Genomic DNA, 19202 nt, shown 5'->3' with positions numbered 1-19202 from the left:
TTGGGGGTTGGTCCTGCTTTGAGCAGGGGGTTGGACTAGATGATCTCCTGAAGTCCTTTCCAACCCTGATATTCTATAAGTAGCAGCCATGTTAGTCTGTATCTGAAAAAGAACAGGAGTACTTGTGGCACTTTAGAGACTGACAAATATATTTCAGCATAAGCTCTCATGGGCTACAGCTCACTTCTTCAGATGCATAGAATGGAACACACAGACAGAAGATATTTATACATACAGAGAACATGAAAAGGTGGAAGTACACATACGAACTGGAAGAGTCCAATCAATTGAAATGAGCTATCATCAGCAGGAGAAAAAAAACCTTTGAAGTGATAATCGAGATGACCCATAGAAGGTGTGAGGAGAACTTAACATGGGGAAATAGGTTTAAACAGAGTCTGGGAATGGTTGGGTCATTACACTAATTGGATCTAAGTTAATTGTATCTAATTTGCATATTAATTCAAGTTCAGCCGTCTCTCTTTGGAGTCCATTTTTTAAGTTTTTTTGCTGCAAAATTGCCACCTTCAAGTCTGTCACTGAGTGGTTAGAGAGGTTGAAGTGTTCTCCCACTGGTTTTTGAATGTTATGAGTCCTGATGTCAGATTTGTGTCCATTTATTCTTTCGCGTAGAGACTGTCCGGTTTGGCCAATGTATATGGCAGAGAGGCATTGCTGGCACATGATGGCATATATCACGTTGGTAGATGTGCATGTGAACGAGCCCCTGATGGTGTGGCTGATGTGATTAGGTCCTATGATGGTGTCACTTGAATAGATATGTGGATAGAGCTGGCATCGGGCTTTGTTGCAAGGATAGGTTCCTGGGTTAGTGTTTATGTTGTATGGTGTATGGTTGCTGGTGAGTATTTGCTTCAGGTTGGGAGGATGTCTGTAAGCGAGGACTGGCCTGTCTCCCAAGATCTGTGAGAGTGAGGGATCATCTTTCAGGATAGATTGTAGATCTCTGATGATGCGCTGGAGAGGTTTTAGTTGGGAGCTGAAGGTGACGGCTAGTGGCGTTCTGTTATTTCCTTTGTTGGGCCTGTCCTGTAGTAGGTGGCTTCTGGGTACTCTTCTGGTTTGTCAATCTGTTTTTTCACTTCAGCAGGTGGGTACTGTACTTTTAAGAATGCTTGATAGAGATCTTGTAGGTGTTTATCTCTATCTGAGGGATTGTTCTGTCACGGAGGTCACAGGTCCACGAGTTCAGGCTTCAGTTCAGTGTGGCAGGGCTCAGAGAGGAAGCGCCGCCTCCACTCCTTGACTCACCTCAATGGGCCATCCAGCTCGTGGGTCAGTGTCAACGGCTCCGTGTTACACTAGAATACTTTATTGTTAAATTGTTACACATTTGTTTGCTGCTGTGACCATACCCTGATTTTTGTACATTTTTATCATGACTGTTCTATGAATTTTGCCTAATTTTACCATGACAAAATAATCTCCATAGTCATCAGCAAATTTTGCTACCTTATTGCTCATCCTTTGTCCACATCAATGACAAGTATCTTAAACACCACTGGTCCTAGTGCAGAACCTTAGGCACTCCCAGGGTTGTTCTTCAGCATTTATCACCACTTTCCATGCTGAACATTTACCCTGTTCTCTGTCTGGTAAAGTGCCAGTCCAGGCTTGTACAGAGGAAGCCTTCAGAGCAGAGCTTGTACAGAGGAAGCCTTCATAGCAGACCAGCAAGTTCTACTTCTTCGGCAACTTGACCTCTAACTCTTTCCCTCTCCCCTTTCTTATTAGGAGGGACTAGGCCGGGGGAGGCGGGTAGAAGGAGACAGAGCGAGTTGTTCGCCAAGTTGCCAAAGAAATGGAGGTTGAAGGTGGGGCTGGTTGAAAAATCTTCCAGCTAAACTTTACTTATACAGAAATTTGGATTTTTCAACTGAAACTATTTTGGGGGGGCTGAAAAGCACCTGCTGTCTGAAAAATTTCCATTTTTCATCAAATCTGAACATCCAATTCTCAGCCAGAAAGCAAAAAATGTGGGTGTTCACTTGCTGAAAACAGAAACAAACAAAAATTAGTGGGGGGAGAAGGGGGTTCAAGAAAAAAGTCAATATTTTCCGTGGGAAAACAACCAACCAACCTATTTTCCAACCAGCTCTACTTTCAGGTCTGCTCTAGAGGCAGTCGCTCCCTCTGCCAAAGCTGCTGTGGTTTGTCAGACACAGCCTGCATCTGACATGCCATAGGAAATACATCAGACTGCCACTGATTTAGGGACCATACAATTCCACCTACTGATTTCTGCATGGAACCCATCTAATGGGCACGGGGGCACCTAGCTACATGTGCTGATGCACTTCCTGCTGCACCACCGGAAAAGGCTTCTAGCCTCATATTTCTTCTGTACAAATACCACCACCCATGCTTCTGTGGATGAGAGAATTTAACCTTGCTAAGATCCAAGTTCATTTTGTACATCTGCATGTGACTGGTAGAACTGGGTGTATGCTATGTGAGTGGCTCTGTGTTAGAACTGGATACAAGTCTGCTGTGAAACTGGGAAGCACGTGAGGGCACTTACTGACTGCAAAGTCTAGGTGGTGAAGAGTGCAAGTCAAGGTTGGTTTATAACAGGACTTGAACAGCTGACTTTTTAGTAGTTGCCTTGCTTTGGAGCAGTTGCATGAGATCTGTGCCAATTTTTAGTAGTCAAATTGATTTTTAGTGCTTGCATGAGATCTGGGCAACCTTAACTTTAGGTTAATGAAGCTTTAGTGTGGAATTGCATTATTGACCAGCCGTGAGCAAAGAGGCTGATCTAACCATGCCTTTCTTTTGCTCAGAGTCTGGAAAGAGGGAGAGAGAGAAGAAAACAAAACAACTCTGAGCTCCTTAAAAAGGCAGAAGGACCAAAGTAGTAAGTGGATTACTTTATTGATTTTTCGTGGCTCTAGGTTAGCACCTGTCTGCTTTAGGGTGACCAGATGTCCCAATTTTATAGGGACAGTACTGATATTGGGGGCTTTTTTCTTATATAGGATCCTATTACCTCCCCCACCCCCATCCTGATATTTCACCCTTGCTGTCTGGTCAGCCTAGTCTGTTTAGTTACACACATTCTCCCCCCCCCCCCCCACAAAAGCCAGGAGAAATGCATTTCAAGATATGATTATATACTAAGGCCAATATTTTCAGTCTTTAGTGCTCAAAGCCGCCTGTCAGTTCATATTTAGATACCAGTTAGTTCAATGGAAGCTGCAGATTATCAGCACCATGGAATAATTGGGCCACTTATTTAGGTGCTTGAGCAAGTTTGAACAGACTGGCCTACATCAATCAGTGGAGGTTTTGAGAACAGCAGCATGGGTGATCTAATCTAAATTGGCCTGACCTGCATTAAATACCCTGCTAACACTGCTCCCCTACCCCGGCCCCAGCGGCCTTCCCCTGCTTTTCCTTCCCCTCTATAACAAAGGGGTGTTAATAGGCCATTTCACCTTGGATGGTCCATTGAGATATAAATTAACTACTTATGATAAACAATCTGTTCCAGCTGCTATTTAGCTGTGACACTGAGTACATTTCCCAGACCCAAAGAAGAGCTCTGTATAAGCTGGAAAGCTTGTTTCTCTCCCCAACAGAAGTTGGTCCAATAAAAGATCTTACCTCCCCCACCTGGTCTCTCTGCATTAAATAACAAATACTCTAGTATTCTGCAGAGATAGCCCCAAATGCCGTAGTGACACTCTTGAAGCAACAGCACAAAGAGCTATTGCTGCAGAATAGTGTCAGTTTTGTTCGTTTATTTGGTTTTTTAGTAAAGAGGAAGATTCAGGCTCCATCATCAACATCCAGGAAAAGCAAAACCAAAACACGGATCCCAACCTGCAGCAGTGCCTCAAGAGTCCACTGACTTCAAGAGCAGCAATGCTGATTAGCATCAGCTGAGCATCTGTAAGAAATCTGGATCTGAAGTTTGCAGCTCGGGCCCGTGTCTAGCTCCAAGCCAGGGGATGCTCAAGGCCCAGTAATTTTGAGGCAGATATAGTGTGTCTGATTCTCCGCTCAACTCTACCCATTGTAAGTCAGTGTAATAGAGCGGAACATTAGACCCAATGAGTTACATGAAGTTTTTCAGGCAAGACCTTTAAAGACCTTGGGACAAGACCTTTAAAAACAGAGGCAAACACCTGATCCTACCACCTTGAAAGCTAAAGTGTCATCCGTATGCCATCCAACCTGAGTTTGGTTTCCCAAAACCAGAATCCAATCGAGGAGTTTCTGAAGAATCAAAAAAAAAAAAAAGATCTGACTTCCCCATCCCATCTCTTCTTAAAGGGAGAGTGGTCCTGTGTGAGCTCATGGAGCTTTTCTAGTGCATTTGGTGAGAAATATCACATCCCATCAGTGGCTTTACCGTATTCCTCATGAATGCAAATACCCTTCCAGGCAGCTGGCCAATTACAAGAGCCTTTGGGAGGAAATGTGGTGTGGAACATATTGCTTATTTTTATAAGTGGGCTCTATCTTAGAGAGTTATAGCACCCCCAACCCTCGTCATAGCCCCTCACAATCTTTAATGGGTTTATCCTCACAATGCCCCAGTGAGGGAGGACAGTGCTCTGATCCCCAATGTACAAATGGGGAATTGAGGCACACAGCAAGTAAGTGACATGCCCAAGGTCACACAGGAAATGAACCCGTCACCCAAGTCCCAGGCAGTGCACTAACCACTGGGCCATCCTTCCCCTCACTCAACCTTGCTCTCTCTGTTCTGTTGCTTTCCCATTCAAAGCTCACCCTTGCGAGAGGGGAAATTATATAAGGCAAAGCTGTAATTACTGCCCCCAGGAAGATGGGGGAGGAAAGGAAGCCGGCCAGCATGCCACCCGCTCCTTGACTTCTCAACCCAGGCTTGCCCTTTACCTCACCACTGCCTCATTCAGAGAGAGAACTGTTGACATCAAACTAATGAAATTAGCCTCACCAGCTAATGCAATTACCAATCACAGCATGTTCAAACAACGGCCTCACGAAGACACCTGCAAACAAAGCCGCCCCCTTCCTCCCAGTACCCTCACCTCACCTCCCTGTCCGCCTCCACCGCAAGCCCACACTGGGCCTGGTAATCCCGCGACACAAAGCTCCTCCACTAGAGTACGCAGAGTGAAGGACCCACTAGAAACACTGGACTAAAAACAAGGCCCAGGAGAGCCCCTGGGCAGTTCCTACCTTGCAGAATGCACCAGCCCGCGCAGGCAGAAGCGGATACTGAGGGGAGATAATTCCAAGTCCATTTAAACAGCAGGGGACCTTCAATTCCTCCCTTCATAATGAGGCCCTGGACACTAATCAGCGGTGTCACTGAATCCTCTTATGTCTGCCTAAGTACCTCCAGCAGCTTTACCCATTGTGTGTCCAGCTGCCAGGGAATTACCTACTCAGTCAGACACAGTTGATGGTAGGAGGTTATTTTGACACACACTCAGCTAAGGGACACCCTAGCTGGGTATTTTTACATCTCCATCTGAAGCCTTAGGTATGTGCCACAGCTAGAGATGGAACACAGGGCAGGGAGGGCCAGGGCTCTGAGGTGGCACCAAATGTTCTTTCTCTTGGGTACTTGGCCAGCTGGTTCTTGTTCATGTGCTCAGGGTCTAACTGGTTGCTGCATGTGGGGTGGGGAAAGAGATTTCCCCCCAGGTCAGATTGGCAGTGACCTTGGGGTGGGGGGCACTTTCCTCTGTAGTGTGTGGGTTGCTCTGGGTATCATGCACTTAGGGCTTGTCTACACTTAAAACGCTACAGCAGCACAGCCGCTGTAGCATATGGATGAAGATGCTACCTATGCCAATGGGAGGGGTTCTCAGGCCAGCATAAATAACCTACCTCCTGGGAGAAGGTAGGTAGGTTGACAGGAGAATTCTCCTAGCGCTGCCTACGCTGGGGGTTAGGTCAGTTTAACTGTGTTGCTTGGCAAGGTGGATTTTTCACACTCCTGAGCGATGTTGTTATATCAGCCTAGTTTCCTTGTGCAGGCCAGCCCTCAGTCATTCCTCTGCCACTGCGGGATGCTTCGGGCACTGGCACACCTCGGTCCTGCCTGGGGCATGTAGTAGTCTAGTCTCCTTGGGGTTGGAATACTTTAGTCTCTTTTAGGTTGTTGGGTTAGGTGTGTGGGTTCTGGGTGGTGCTGGTGGCCTGTGATACGCAGGAGCTCAGACTAGATGATGTGCTGGTCCCGTCTGGCCTTCAAGTCTATGACTGTGTTGCATGGTTATGGGCAAAGGAAAACCTGTTCATTTGCTGGCCTGCACATATCCAGACAGGAGACCATGAATAACTCACGATGGTGTGGCAATAGATCAGTTCCTTGGCCTTCTGAAAATCTGAGGGGAATTACCTTGCCACAAAGGCATGGCATGACCTTGAATTCCCAACAGTGCATAAGGCATTCACGTCCCATCATTCATAAATTCAGAACAGATGAACTACATTCATGCCAGAAGACTCCCATCAAATCCTGGTGTCGCTGGGTGGTCACCCCACTCCTGCCCAGAGGGATTAAAATCAGCCCTGGAGAGGGCTGTTGCTGGGGAAAGGCTGATTGGGGAAGCAGCCACAGCTGGGGCCATGCTCCAGTCAGGCCACAGCTGGCCCTATAAAAGGGCTGTGAGCCAGGAACTCAAGAGGACACACTCTCTCTCGCCTCTTGAGAGAGAAGGACCTGGCTGCCTGGAAAGCTGTGGAGGGTACCTAGGGTGGAGAAGTGCTGGGGAAGGGCAGAGGGAGCTGGGGAGCTCCAACCTAGCAAAGCCCCAGGCTTCAGGCTGAGTAAAAGGCCCACAAAATGGTACTATGGCTATAGAGGGGCAGTCCAGGAATAGGCAGAGGCAGCTGGTCCAACCCCCCTTACCGATGATGAGTGGTTTACAGACTGCTGTCTGCCCTAGTGAGCATGGGCTAGATGGAGACTGGTAGTAGCCACTCAGGCAGGTGGGGATAGTGGGTTCCCTGGGGAGGCAGGACCCAGATAGAGGGGGTACTGCGGTGGGCAGAACCCTCAACAAAAGGCATTGGGGTCTGGGAGGGACCCAGGGCCAGCAGCAGGCGAAGCCAGCAGGTGGCAGAAGGTGCTCTGGAGCTGGAAAAGAGCTAATTCCCTGGACAACCAGCAGGAGGTGCTGTGCCAGTGAGTCGATGCCTTGCCACATCTGGGTGCGATGTTTAAGAGCCCCCTGGAGAGGAAAGATCATCTTGTGGTTACAGCACAGGCCAAGGAATCAGGTAATCCATGTTCTCTCAGAATTCCTGTGGCACATTGTGTCCCAATTTCCACAGCAGCAACATTTCTATTAATGTTTCTCTGCTTCAGAGCACTGTAAAGGCCAAAGTTTTCAAACCTGGATGCCTAAGGGTCAGTTCTTCAATTTGTCTCTAGGCACCTAAATAAAGGTGGCCTGACTTTTCCAAACAGAGCTGGCCTGGGACATCAGTGATTCATGGTCTAGCACTTCTAGCAATTTCACCAGGCCATAGCAAACTTTCACCAGGCTGACCATGGGCGCTGCTGGCGTTCTTCCGGAATGCCCCAATTATCACCTGCCAGGCAAGTGCTTAGTGCAATGCTCCCACAAAACCATCCCTTCCTCTGCTCTCCAATCAGGGGAGGAAAAAAGGAATCACCAGTACCCTCTATCTACTTGCTCCTTGTCTTGCTACGACTGCTTCACACTGGGAGTTTACACATTGTGGGATCATGTTCACCTCTGCAACATTCTGGTTGCAGCCAAGGCAGGAGACATGGTGGGAATTGTGGTTCCCAAAGATCACAGGCAAGAAATGCTGGGGAAAGGGGTGGGGATATAAATAAGGGACATCAGTTTGGTTGGACTTTGATGTAACCTAGAGGGGAGGAGGCTTGGCTGGAGCACCACTGAACTAATCTCTCAGTGGAGGGGAAATGAGGGAAGGGAGAAGGTGTAGTGGGCCACCGTTAGCACCCTTCAGTCCTAACTCACCACAGGTGCAGCTCAGCTGGTGGCAGCCACAATGTCATAGCCAGGGCCGGTGGTGAATTACCAAGATGAAGCTTGTTAGTGGAGATAAAGCCCCAGAGATTCCCCACTCCCAGCCTCCAGGGCCCCACTCCTACCCTGCCACCCCCCCTCCCCCACACACCAACCTGAAGAGGAATGGGCTTATTTCCGAGGTAAAGCCTCTTTGACCATAATGAAACGCTGATGATAAAAAATGACTTGTGGGAGGGGGCAACTTTGCTGACAGAGGATTCAACTACAGATACTTTCATTTAAAAAAAAAAAACACATTAATTCTGTGTGAGGAGAAGTGGGGTGGCTCTTTGACCCTGCTGCTATTCTGTGTGCTGTTGAAATTAACAACGGCACTCATGGAGCTACTGTCCAACACACCATCGTTCTGATGGCCTCTGATGCACCAACGTTTTCCTCTTCTCCCTACAGCAAGCAGCCGTTAACGTGCTCACCCTTTCAGTTTCCCAGCTCCGTGGCAAGGCTGGTCCGGGGGGCCCCCAGCACACCCCTTTTGACTCACGCTCTGCTTCAACAATGCACTTTTTAATATACTGGAGGGGCAAAAACAACAGGCCCACTATGACGCCGAGATAGCCTGAGGCAGAAAAGCCATTTGGAGCCCAGCTAGAGAGATCTGAGTCAGACACTTTCTCCAGCACAGAGCTGCCAACAATCCCAGCCTTTGTGAGAGCAGAAGAATCGCAGCTTATGTGCTCCTCTGGTGACTCCTCTTTGCCGGAGCAGAAAGGTCAGCAACAGAAGCGTCCTGGGAAAACATGCAGGGGAAAAAATGTTCTCTGGGAAGGTGAATCAGAAATAGCCACATGGACACTGTAGAAAATGCCTCTCATTTTCCAAGCATCCATGCATGGGGCTCCGGGCATATGGCCAAAGAACCCAGGCTGTGCATTGGGGTGACCAGGCTGTGCTGGGTAGCCTGGAAACCGAATGCACTGAGATTGAGGGCAAAGCATGAGAATGATTCACTGATTAGGGCACTAGCCTAGAAATTGGGAGCCCTCTCTGCCACAGGCTCGCCCTGTGAGTCTGGACAACTCACTTAGCATCCCTGTACCTCAGTTCCCCATCTGTGCAATACACTTCCCTGCCTGTTGTGAGGATAAATGCATTAAAAGGCAAGAGGTGCTCAGATACTAGAGTGAGGGGGTCCATGTAAATACCTTAGACAGGTAAGATGCAGAATAGCTGTTCAGATAAGAGCCTGGACTGCACTTTTGCCAAGAGCCCATGGCAGAGGTGCGAGGGGGTGTTCAACCGTCTGCTCCACCTCAGGCTCCGCCCCCACTCCACCGCTTCTCCCAAGCCCCCACCCTGCTATGTCTCTTCCCACCCCCACCCCACCCCATTCCATCCCCTCCCTCGAGCACACACTGCTCTCACTCTTCCTCCTCCCCTCCAGTGCCTCCTGCACCCTGCTGAACAGCTGATCCAGAGTGAGCAGGAGGTGCTGGAAGGGAGCTGATGGGCGGGACCCACCGGTGGGCAGGAGGTGCTGGGAAGAGGGAGAAGAGCTAATTGGGGGGGGGGGGGCTGCTGGTGCTACTGCTTTTTTTCTGTGAGTGCTCCGGGCCCGGAGCACCCACGGAGTCAGCACCTACTGCCCATGGCTACTCCTGAAGCTAAAATCCTGAGTTGGATGCAATAAGGCTATGAGAATGCAGTAAGGCCAGCATTTTCAAACTCAGGGCCTAAAGCACCGAAGTCCATATGCAGGAATCTAAAGGGGCCTGGTTTCTAGTGGCAACTTCAGGGAGAACTCAGGTTGAGTGCTCAGCATTTTGGAAAATCAGGCCATTTCATGCATGGATTTGGGTTCTTTAGCCATCTAAGTTAGAAAATATTGGCCTATGACCTCTCTGACAACACTTTGCAAACAGATGCTCCTATCATGAGTGTCAGCAGGTTGCTCCAGTATCCCATTTTAATCCTCCTCCAGTGTCGAGTGATCCATGCACAGAGCTTTAGAGCTGGTGAAAAATAATTTTCCACAAAAACAAATTGAAGACTATGAAAGGGTTTGGGGTTTTGTTAATGGTTTTCATGGAAATTTATAAAAAAAAACAAAAACCAAGCATTTCCCATTTGTGAAAAAACCAACACTCTTTCAGTGTGTAGACAAGCGGACTCACTCCTGCGGCACCTCCTGCTGGTCGTTCTCGGGGAATTATCTCGATTCAGCTCTGGAGCGCAGGTGCTGCCCCCGGCAGTACCCCACCAATCTGAGTCTCCCCTCTCTGGGGAACCCCCACCCTCTATCCCCACCTTGCCTCAGTATATGGCTACTGCCAGTCATTGTCTAGCCCCATGCCCTCGGGCAGACTGCAGTATCAGCCACTCATCACTAGCAAGGAGGGTTTGGACCTGCTGCCTTGGCCTACCCCTGGGCTGCCCTCTGCAACTCCCAGTACCTATTAGCCCAATGCTAGGCCGCAGCCTGGGACTTTCCAGGCTGAAGCTCCCCAGCTCCTCTGCCTTTCCCCAGCCCTGCTTCACTCAGGTACCTTATGTCCAGCTCCCTGCAGCCAGGCCCTTCTCCTTCTACAAACAGAGAGAAACTGTTTGGGCTTCTGGCTTACAGCCTCTTATAGGGGCCAGCTGCAAGGGCGGCTCCAGGCACCAGCACACCAAGCGCATGCCTGGGGCTGCAAGCCACGGGGAGAGCTCTGCCAGTTGCCCCATGACAGCAGGCAGGTTGCCTTCGGCGGCATGCCTGCGGAGGGTCCGCTGGTCCCGCGGCTTTGGCGGACCTCCCACAGGCATGCTGCCAAACAGGGCCGGTGCAAGGAATTTTCGTGCCCTAGGCGAAACTTCCACCTTGTGCCCCCCCCAGCCCTGCAGCAGCTCCCCCCCCCGAAGTGTGCCGCCCGCCCCCATGGCAGCTCCCCACCCCAGCTCACCTCTGCTCCGCATCCTCTCCAAGCAGGACTGCGCAGTGGAACCCCTGGGCTGGCGGCTGCCGGCTGCCGGCAGCGGCGTGCTGACCCAGGGGACCTCCCTGGGTTGCCAGCGGCGCGCCAGGGCAGCCCAGAGGATTCCGGGGGCCTGGGGTCTTCAGTGGCGGGGGGCCCCCGCTTTGGTGGTAATTCGGTGGCGGGGGGCCCTTCCGCTCTGGGACCTGCTGCCGAAGTGCCCCGGAGACCCGCCGCAGGGCCCCCCCATCGCCGAATTGCCGCCAAAGCGGGACCAGCTGCCGAAGTGCAGCCGGGTCTTCAGCGGTAATTCTGTGGCGGAGGGACCCCGCCGCGGGTCTCCGGAGCACTTTGGCGACTGGTCCCAGAGCGGAAGGGCCCCCCGCCGCCGAATTACCGCCGAAGACCGGGTTGCATGTCGGCAGCGGGTCCCGCTTCAGCGGTAATTCACCAGCGGGGGGTCCTTCTGCCCCGGAGCGGAAGGTCCCCTCGCCAGTGAGGACCGGGAGCAGAAGAAGCTCCAGGGGCCCGGGCCCCGCGAGAGTTTTCCAGGGCTCCCGGAGCGAGTGAAGGACCCCACTCCAGGGGCCTCAAAAAACTCTCGTGGGGGCCCCTGTGGGTTCTGGGGCAAATTGCTCCTCTTGCCCCCCTCTCTGGGCGGCCCTGCTGGCGCGCTGACCCAGAGGAAGCCCTGGGCTGCCGGCAACGGTGCCCTGATTGGGGGGACCCTCTGGGCTGCCGGCTGCCGCGGCAGCACCCTGACCCAGGGGACCCCCTGGGCTGCCAGCTGCTGTGGCAGCGCCCTGACCCAGGGGACCCCCTGGGCTGCCAGCTGCCACTGGCAGCTCAGACTCCCTCTCTGTCCCAGCAGCAGTGGCTGCGCAACCATTTAAAAAAAAATTGGGGGTGCTTTTTGGGGCCTGCCATGCTTGGGGCGGCAAAATAGCTAGAGCGGCCCCTAGCCAGCTGAGGCCATGGCTACACTCACACTTTACAGCGCTGCAACTTTCGCACTCAGGGGTGTGAAAAAACACACCCCGAGCGCTGCAAGATACAGCGCTGTAAAGCGTCAGTGTAATCAGGGCAGCAGCGCTGGGAGCGCGGCTCCCAGCGCTGCACGCTACACCCGTAAGGGATGTGGTTTACATGCAGCGCTGGGAGAGCTCTCTCCCAGCGCTGCCGCTCCGACTACACTCACACTTCAAAGCGCTGCCGGGGCAGCGCTTTGAAATTCCAAATGTAGCCATACCCTGAGTCTGTTTGGGGCGTGGCCCCAGCTGCAGCCACTTCCCCTAATCAGCCCAGCCTAAAAGCTGTTTTCTCGAGCTACTGCCCCCTCCCAGTCCTGGAACCCAATAGGTACAGCCCCCTCCCAGGGCTGTTTTTAACCCTTCAGGGCAGGAGCAGGGGACCACCCTGCTACACAGTGAAAACCTAAAAAAGCTTGAAAAAATCCAGAAATGTTCTTGTGAAAACTTCTGGGCCTATCTACCAGACCAAGCTCCTAATGTTGGTGAAGGGGCTTGGTAGAGTCAAATGTACAGCAGGGCCTGGATTTTGATACAAAATATTCACCAGACCTACATAAATTCTGTCTTGGCAGGTCTCTCCTTGCGTTTATAACCGTGCAGCAGTCTCAGACTCAGTGCAAAGCAAGAAAGGGAACCTGAGGGGCACAGTATCCTACAATGTTGCCAGAAATCCCTCTGGGCCTTCAGTCCTTCTGATGCCATTTGGTGGCCCTGATGCATCCAGTTTAGATGCAAGCCATTTGCTTGCTGCTGTCAGTTGCTGCTTTTAGATTCTTCTGCAATCCAGTGAGTGCATAACTCCAGAGACAACCTGTCATTTCCCATCACATCCATCTGCCTCAAAAGTTCTATTTATACCGAATAGATGAGTGTGGATCTGGGAATTCAAGGTAAGAGGAGTCATTTATGGTTTGAATGGCTACCTCTTCCCTCTCAGGGGAGCCAAGAGTGGAGGAAAGCCAATTGGAGTAGCTGCCCTGCTGCCAGGCTGTCAATTATTCAGTCACGGCCAACAGCAGTTAAGACTTGCCATCCAGTGAAGCACTGCATGGTTCTAAGGGTCTGAAACAACCAAAGGCAAGTTACAGCTTCTAGAAACAAGAAGAGAGCTCTGGTTCTGGGCAGCACATCACAGACATCTGTGTGACCTGCCATCATGTGCTAATGGGCTTGGCCCAGGAGGCAGCTGTGTGGAGGAGAAAACCCACAAGTCTGTTGGGACCATCTCTTCTTCAGAGTGTGCCACATATAGAGGAGAAAAATGCAAAGAAACGCGGGGACAGTAGCTTACCCTCCCCACTCTTTTTCACTCGGTCTCCCTCTCACACGTACTTTTCTTGGCTCCCTCCCGCTCCTCCAGGTGTTATATCCTGTTCCACTTCCCCAGCCGGATGCCCTACATCCTTTCTTCAGCACAACTCCGCTTGCCCTTTACCGCTGATTGGCTGGGGCACAGGAAAAAGGAGGAAGTAAATGCCACTCAAAAACCAGAATTAAAGTGTGTGTGTTGGGGGGGGGGCCGGAGGGAGTGTTGGGCACACAGTCTTCCCACAATGTTTTGCTGTCTTACCTAATGAATAATGATCTTGTATATTTGCATAATGACCATGCTCTTCCCACTGAGGGGATTTCCCTTGAGTTCTGGTGGATCCTAATGTGTTTCCCCTGCTCTAAATGCCCTAACAGGCATCGCTGACCTACAGCACTTAAATGGCCATAGCAGCAAGGCTAAGTGTTTCCAGCCACTAGACCAACTAATTTATCAGGCACTGGGAGCAACAAATCAAAGCCAGTAACAGCTGGGCCAGTACAGCTCCCTGCACAGAACTACCACCCTAGCAGATACCTCCCCCCAGTGACATGTGCCATGCTAAGGTAGGCTCTTGTGAAATACAGGGTATGTGACCACAGACTACAGGTGGTCAACGGGGGGACAGGAGAAACTGTGTCTCCACTGTGATGGAAGGGAGACAGAGAGATGCTTTTTTTACTCAAATGTCCAAAACACAAGCGCATGCGTGCGAGAAAGAGTATCTTCCTCAAACATCAGGACCCACAAGAGATGTCTCATCGAAAAGCAAAGAGGAAAAACTCTGTCCAATCCTGAGAGAAAGGAGAGAGATTAAATTGCACTATGGAGGCACCGGCCCCTGCATCAGGAACAGACAGTATCAATAAATGGACACAAGGGATCAAATCCCAAACATGGTGTGTGACCTTATCCAGGATAGGTCCTACCTGCCTCTGACAGACACCCAAGGTCATGTCTATTTCTTACACTCTGGCAACATGCTTACATGATGGGGGAGTCTATCCTGGGAGGCAGTGACTCTGAAAAAGATTTGGGGGTCTTGGTGGATAATCAGCAGAACAGGAGCTCCCAGTGTAATGCTGTGGCCAAAAGGGCTAATGAGATTACAGCCAAGGAGTACAGAGGTAGGAGTACAGAAGTTATTTTACCTCTGCACTGGGCACTGGTTTGAGCACTGCTGGAATCCTGTGTCCAGTTCTGATGCCCACAATTCAAAAAGGATGGTGATACATTGGAGAGGGTTCCGAGAAGATCCATGAGAATTATTAAAGGATTAGCAAACCTGCCAAATAGTGGTTGAATTACTTGAGTCTATCTAATTTGCTTAACAAGGAGAAGGTTAAGGGGTGACTTGATCACAGTCTATAAGTACCTACAATGGCTCTTCAATCTAGCTGAGAAAGGTCTAACATGACCCAGTGACTGTAAGTTGAAGCGAGACAAATTCAGACTGGAAAAAAGGCACAGTTTTAATAGTGAGAGTGATTACCCATTGGAACAATGTACCAAGGGCCTTGGTGGGTTCTCCATCACTGACAATTTGTAAATCAAGATTGGCTCTTTTCTAACAGATCTGCTCTGGGAGTTATTTTGGAGAAGATCTCTGGTCTGTACTATGCAGGAGGTCAGATGAGATGATCACAGTCATCCCTTCGGGCTTTGGAATTGATAAACACCTGTAGCGCTTGTCAGGCCAATAATCTCACTGATCTGAAAGGTTTCCCCGTCCTGCTGTTACCCAGTGGGGTGAGAAGTTATTTGTGGGGTGAGGTGAACAGGCCTCATTCCCTGAAGATGGTTCCCAGGCCTTGGGAGAAAGGGATGTTGGCTTTTCCTTACTGCTCCCTTCAAAGGGCAAAATGAGGTAGGCTGCCATGCAAAAGGCTGTGAGAAAGAAGGGTCCTGGCTCAGGGTGTGACAAAGCAACCTTCCTGAGCCATGACATGAATCATTGCTCTAAGCTCCAACATTTAATTGAGTCTCCAACCCGTTTGTAAGAAGCTTTATCTTTTTTCCTCCATGCACCTCTCTGCGCCATGGTGCTCCAATTTGAGTGGTAGGTTAAAACGCCTGTTCTTGAACTGGTCAACAATTTCAAAATTTTTTATTTTTCTATAAGGGGTTTTTGGTTTTTTGTTTGTTTTTTGTCTAAAGTTTTAATGTTGGCCAAAAAAAGTCAGAACCTAAACAAATAGTTGCGATGGAAATGTTCATTGAAATGATTGAGGCTTCTCTGTAGTTGGTTGAATCTTTACAATTTTTGAACAATTTAATCAACATTTTGAAAAAATAGCACAAGATTTTTTTTTACTGGGTTGTCAGCTGGCTTTACTGTTCTCATGAGTTTTCTGACTCACCTGAGCAGCCCCAAGAGGCTCAAAGAAGCTGGAGCCATGGTTCTGAAACCCAGCGAGAGGGGTGGGCCGCAGCCCGAGTAGGAATATCTACACTACTATTTTTAGCTCTGCAGCATGAGCGCAGCGAGCCTAAATCAGTTGACTTTGAAACACTCTGCTGCCAGGGTCTTTTTGCACTGTAAACATACCATCAGATGTTACCTAACTGTACCGCAGAACAGTTTGAAATTCACCCACTGATAGTGTCAATGTCATAGACTGACAAACAAGATGGTTTTGCCCTAGGCTTTGCAGTCTGTGCCTCCATGACTTTAGGTTGCAAAAGATCTTCATTCATTCAATCGAACTAGAACAGTGGAAGAACTGTAAACCCATTTATCAATGAGGACCTGCCCTTTTGCTAAGTGCCAGAGGCCCACACATTGAAAGGAGACATACCCAAGGATGAATGGAATCAGATCCAGTCCCAAAGGGGCCTAACATTCAATGAGGTTGTGTTTGTACAAACTGTTTTCGTTGTAGCAATTGCTATTGATACAATACCTGATAGATGGGAAGCGGTTAGTTAAATATATCACTACACTTGGAGCGATGCAAAACATCGTTTCTAAGACTGCCATTCAGTTTAAGTTCAAACGGAAGCAAGCAACCAAAAAAAGCTTTATATATATCATGGCCGCCCAGAGGATTCAGGGGGCCTGGGGCAAAGCAATTTCGGGGGCCCCTTCCATTAAAAAAAAGTTGGAATACTATAGAATAGTATATTCCTGTGGGGGCCCCTGCGGGGCCTGGGGCAAATTGCACCACTTGCCGCCCCCCCCACCTCCCCCCCGGGCAGCCCTGATATATATAAGCTTTATATAAAAGATTCTGCATCAGCCACAGAATTGACTTGAAACTTACAAATGCTTGGGTATTTTTAAAACAAAAGATCTGAAAATCAATTCCTCTGCCAAATCTCAGAGTCTGTTTCTCCAGCAAGATAACATCCCTAAATCTGAATGGAAAGGCTTTCCCTGCATTCCCACAACTGCCTTTTTCTTAATAGCTTTATTGCCATCAACTTGTGCAGAAACACACGATCCTGAAGTGAGATTTTGGAAGGCAAATGGAAAGCATAGCAAAAAAATTACTCTAAAAATCCCTAGATCGGAATAGACAATGAGATCCTTTCTTTAGGCTTCTAGATCATTGCATAGAGAAGATCTGATTCCCTATTACATTTGACAGCATTAAATTTGATCACATTCTATAGGACTTGCTAATAAGGGAGGTGACCTTGAGCTAGTCATGAAACCTTGCTGGGCCTCAGATTTCCTTTCTGGAAAAAGAGTAATGCTTGTCATCTCCCGCTTTAGGAGCAAGCTAGGACAGTGTGAAGTTCATGGTATTATTTAAGACCAGTCACTAGAAAAGATGAGCCTAAACTCCCACCCTCTGGTTCCCTGAATATTGCACACCCCCTGTGCTGTAGCAGGTAAAGTTTTAGCAGGCCCCTCCCAATAATTTTGAAACCCATCTGCAGCAATTCAGGGAGTTAGGATTTGGGTATTCGCCTGTGTGGAGTTCAGCCACATGCCGAGTGCTACCTGCTGACGCTTGGAAGATTGCCTAAGCCCACTAACCTTTCAACACGCTCTACTGCACTCACACAATGGTTGCTTCTCAATACCCCATAACTCAATCACATCTGTCTTCAGTGGGACACTGAAAGGCATTTGTGCTGGAGATGTTCAGCGCAGACTAGGAGTTTCAACCACACTGCTCCTGCTGAAAGCATCAGGAGTTGTGTGGCTAAGGCTATGTCCACACTACGGACCTTACAGCGACATAGCTATACCACTGCAGTTGTGTCATTGTAAGGTCTCCCGCACAGCTGCTCTTTGCTGGCACCCCCAGCGAGTGGCAGTAGCTGTCAGCAGGAGAGGATCTCCCGCAGACATAGTGCTAGCCACACTGGCGCTTCTGTTGATAACACTTAAGACTATTGGTGAGAGACATAAGCTTTCAAGCTATACAGAGCTCATCTTTAGGTCTGGGAATGGTACTCTGCCGCCAAATGACAGGGTTCTAGCCCAAGCCAATGACTGTGTACTACAGCTGTGAAAGAATAAGTCACAAACTTCATTTTATAAACAATTAAAATATTTTGTTTTTCACTCAAATTGTTTTCGGGAACAGTGAAAATGTGTTTGTTTTGTGGTGGGTTTTTTGTGGTTAAACAAACCACTGAAAAGCAAGAAATAAGGAGTTTAGGCAGTGGCCCCAAAACTTTTTATGTTGTGGCCCCCCACCCCACACTCATAATGTGACCTGTCTGCACTCCACTGAGAGCCACAGTCAGGAGCTGGGGCCAGGACCAGGGTCACGATCAGGCCAGGGGCAAAGGTCAGGACCTGAGCTGCATCTGGGACCAGGAGTGGGGCTGTGGTCGGGGCTAGGGCAGAAGATGGGTCAGAAGTCGATGCCAGGGCACAGCTGGGGGCAAGGCTAGGGCTGGGAGCAGGACTGTAGCCAGGAGCCACAGCCAGGGCTCAAGACTTCGGCTGGGTTGGAGCAGAGCTAGGGGCAGAGCAGGGCAGGGTGTCGCTCCCTCCTTTCCCCCCATGGGGGGTAGCACAGGCCCTGCCACTCTCCCCTAGAATGTTCCTCTATATCCCCCTAGGGGTTGTACCCCCCATTTGGGGACCACTGAGTTAAGGTGACACAGTGTGATGCTGTATGATTGAAATGTGACCAAGTATATCATTGATATTGCCACTGATCTACAGTTGGAACAAAAGTTGTACAAAGGATATCATGTAAGGCGTCAATGGAAGAGTTATGATTTGCTAAAGATGACTATCCTTTTTAAATCCATGTATCATCACTGTATCTGAAGTTATTAATATTGGCTATATAGATCTGTATTCCAAACGTGTTTGTTCCTGGGGTAACACCCACGAGATAATACCTGCATTGAAACCAGACAGCTAGGTGTTCATGGCCCATCAAAGGCAATTAACTCTTACAATGGGCCATAGAAGAAACTCATTCCACCCAGAGGGCTCTTCCTATGGACACCTTAGCTTCCAGCTGGCCAGTGGCTGGCCCTGTGAGTCAGCAAGTCATGTAAGGGCCAGTGACTTGCTCATGTGACCCTGGTCTGCATCTTGTGCCAGTAATTTTCCATAAATTGTGCTGTGAGCTTTGTTTTAGGACAGTAAAATTCCAAGGACATGGCAGAGGGTATAAAAGACCCTTGAAACATCCCCATGTTGCCCCTTTCCTGTCCTGATTCTCTGGACTGTGGACTTACAACTAAAAGGCGCATATTTGAACTATGGACTGAGGACCTTCCAACCTTTTGGAAGCTACCAGAGAGTTTACAAACCCAGCTGTCTATAACATTACTGCTCCAAACCTGCTATAAGAACTTTGCAATGACTGCATGTATGTGATATCTTAACCATTTTAACTCTCTTCTTTTCTTTATAAATAAATCTTATGATTTTAGCTACTAAAGGATTGACAGCAGCACAATTATGGGGTTAGATCACAGAATCATAGAATATTAG

The sequence above is a fragment of the Gopherus flavomarginatus genome, chromosome 7 (assembly GCF_025201925.1).
Source record: "Gopherus flavomarginatus isolate rGopFla2 chromosome 7, rGopFla2.mat.asm, whole genome shotgun sequence".
In the NCBI taxonomy this organism is placed as follows: domain Eukaryota; kingdom Metazoa; phylum Chordata; order Testudines; family Testudinidae; genus Gopherus; species Gopherus flavomarginatus.
This window is presented reverse-complemented; position numbering follows the sequence as displayed.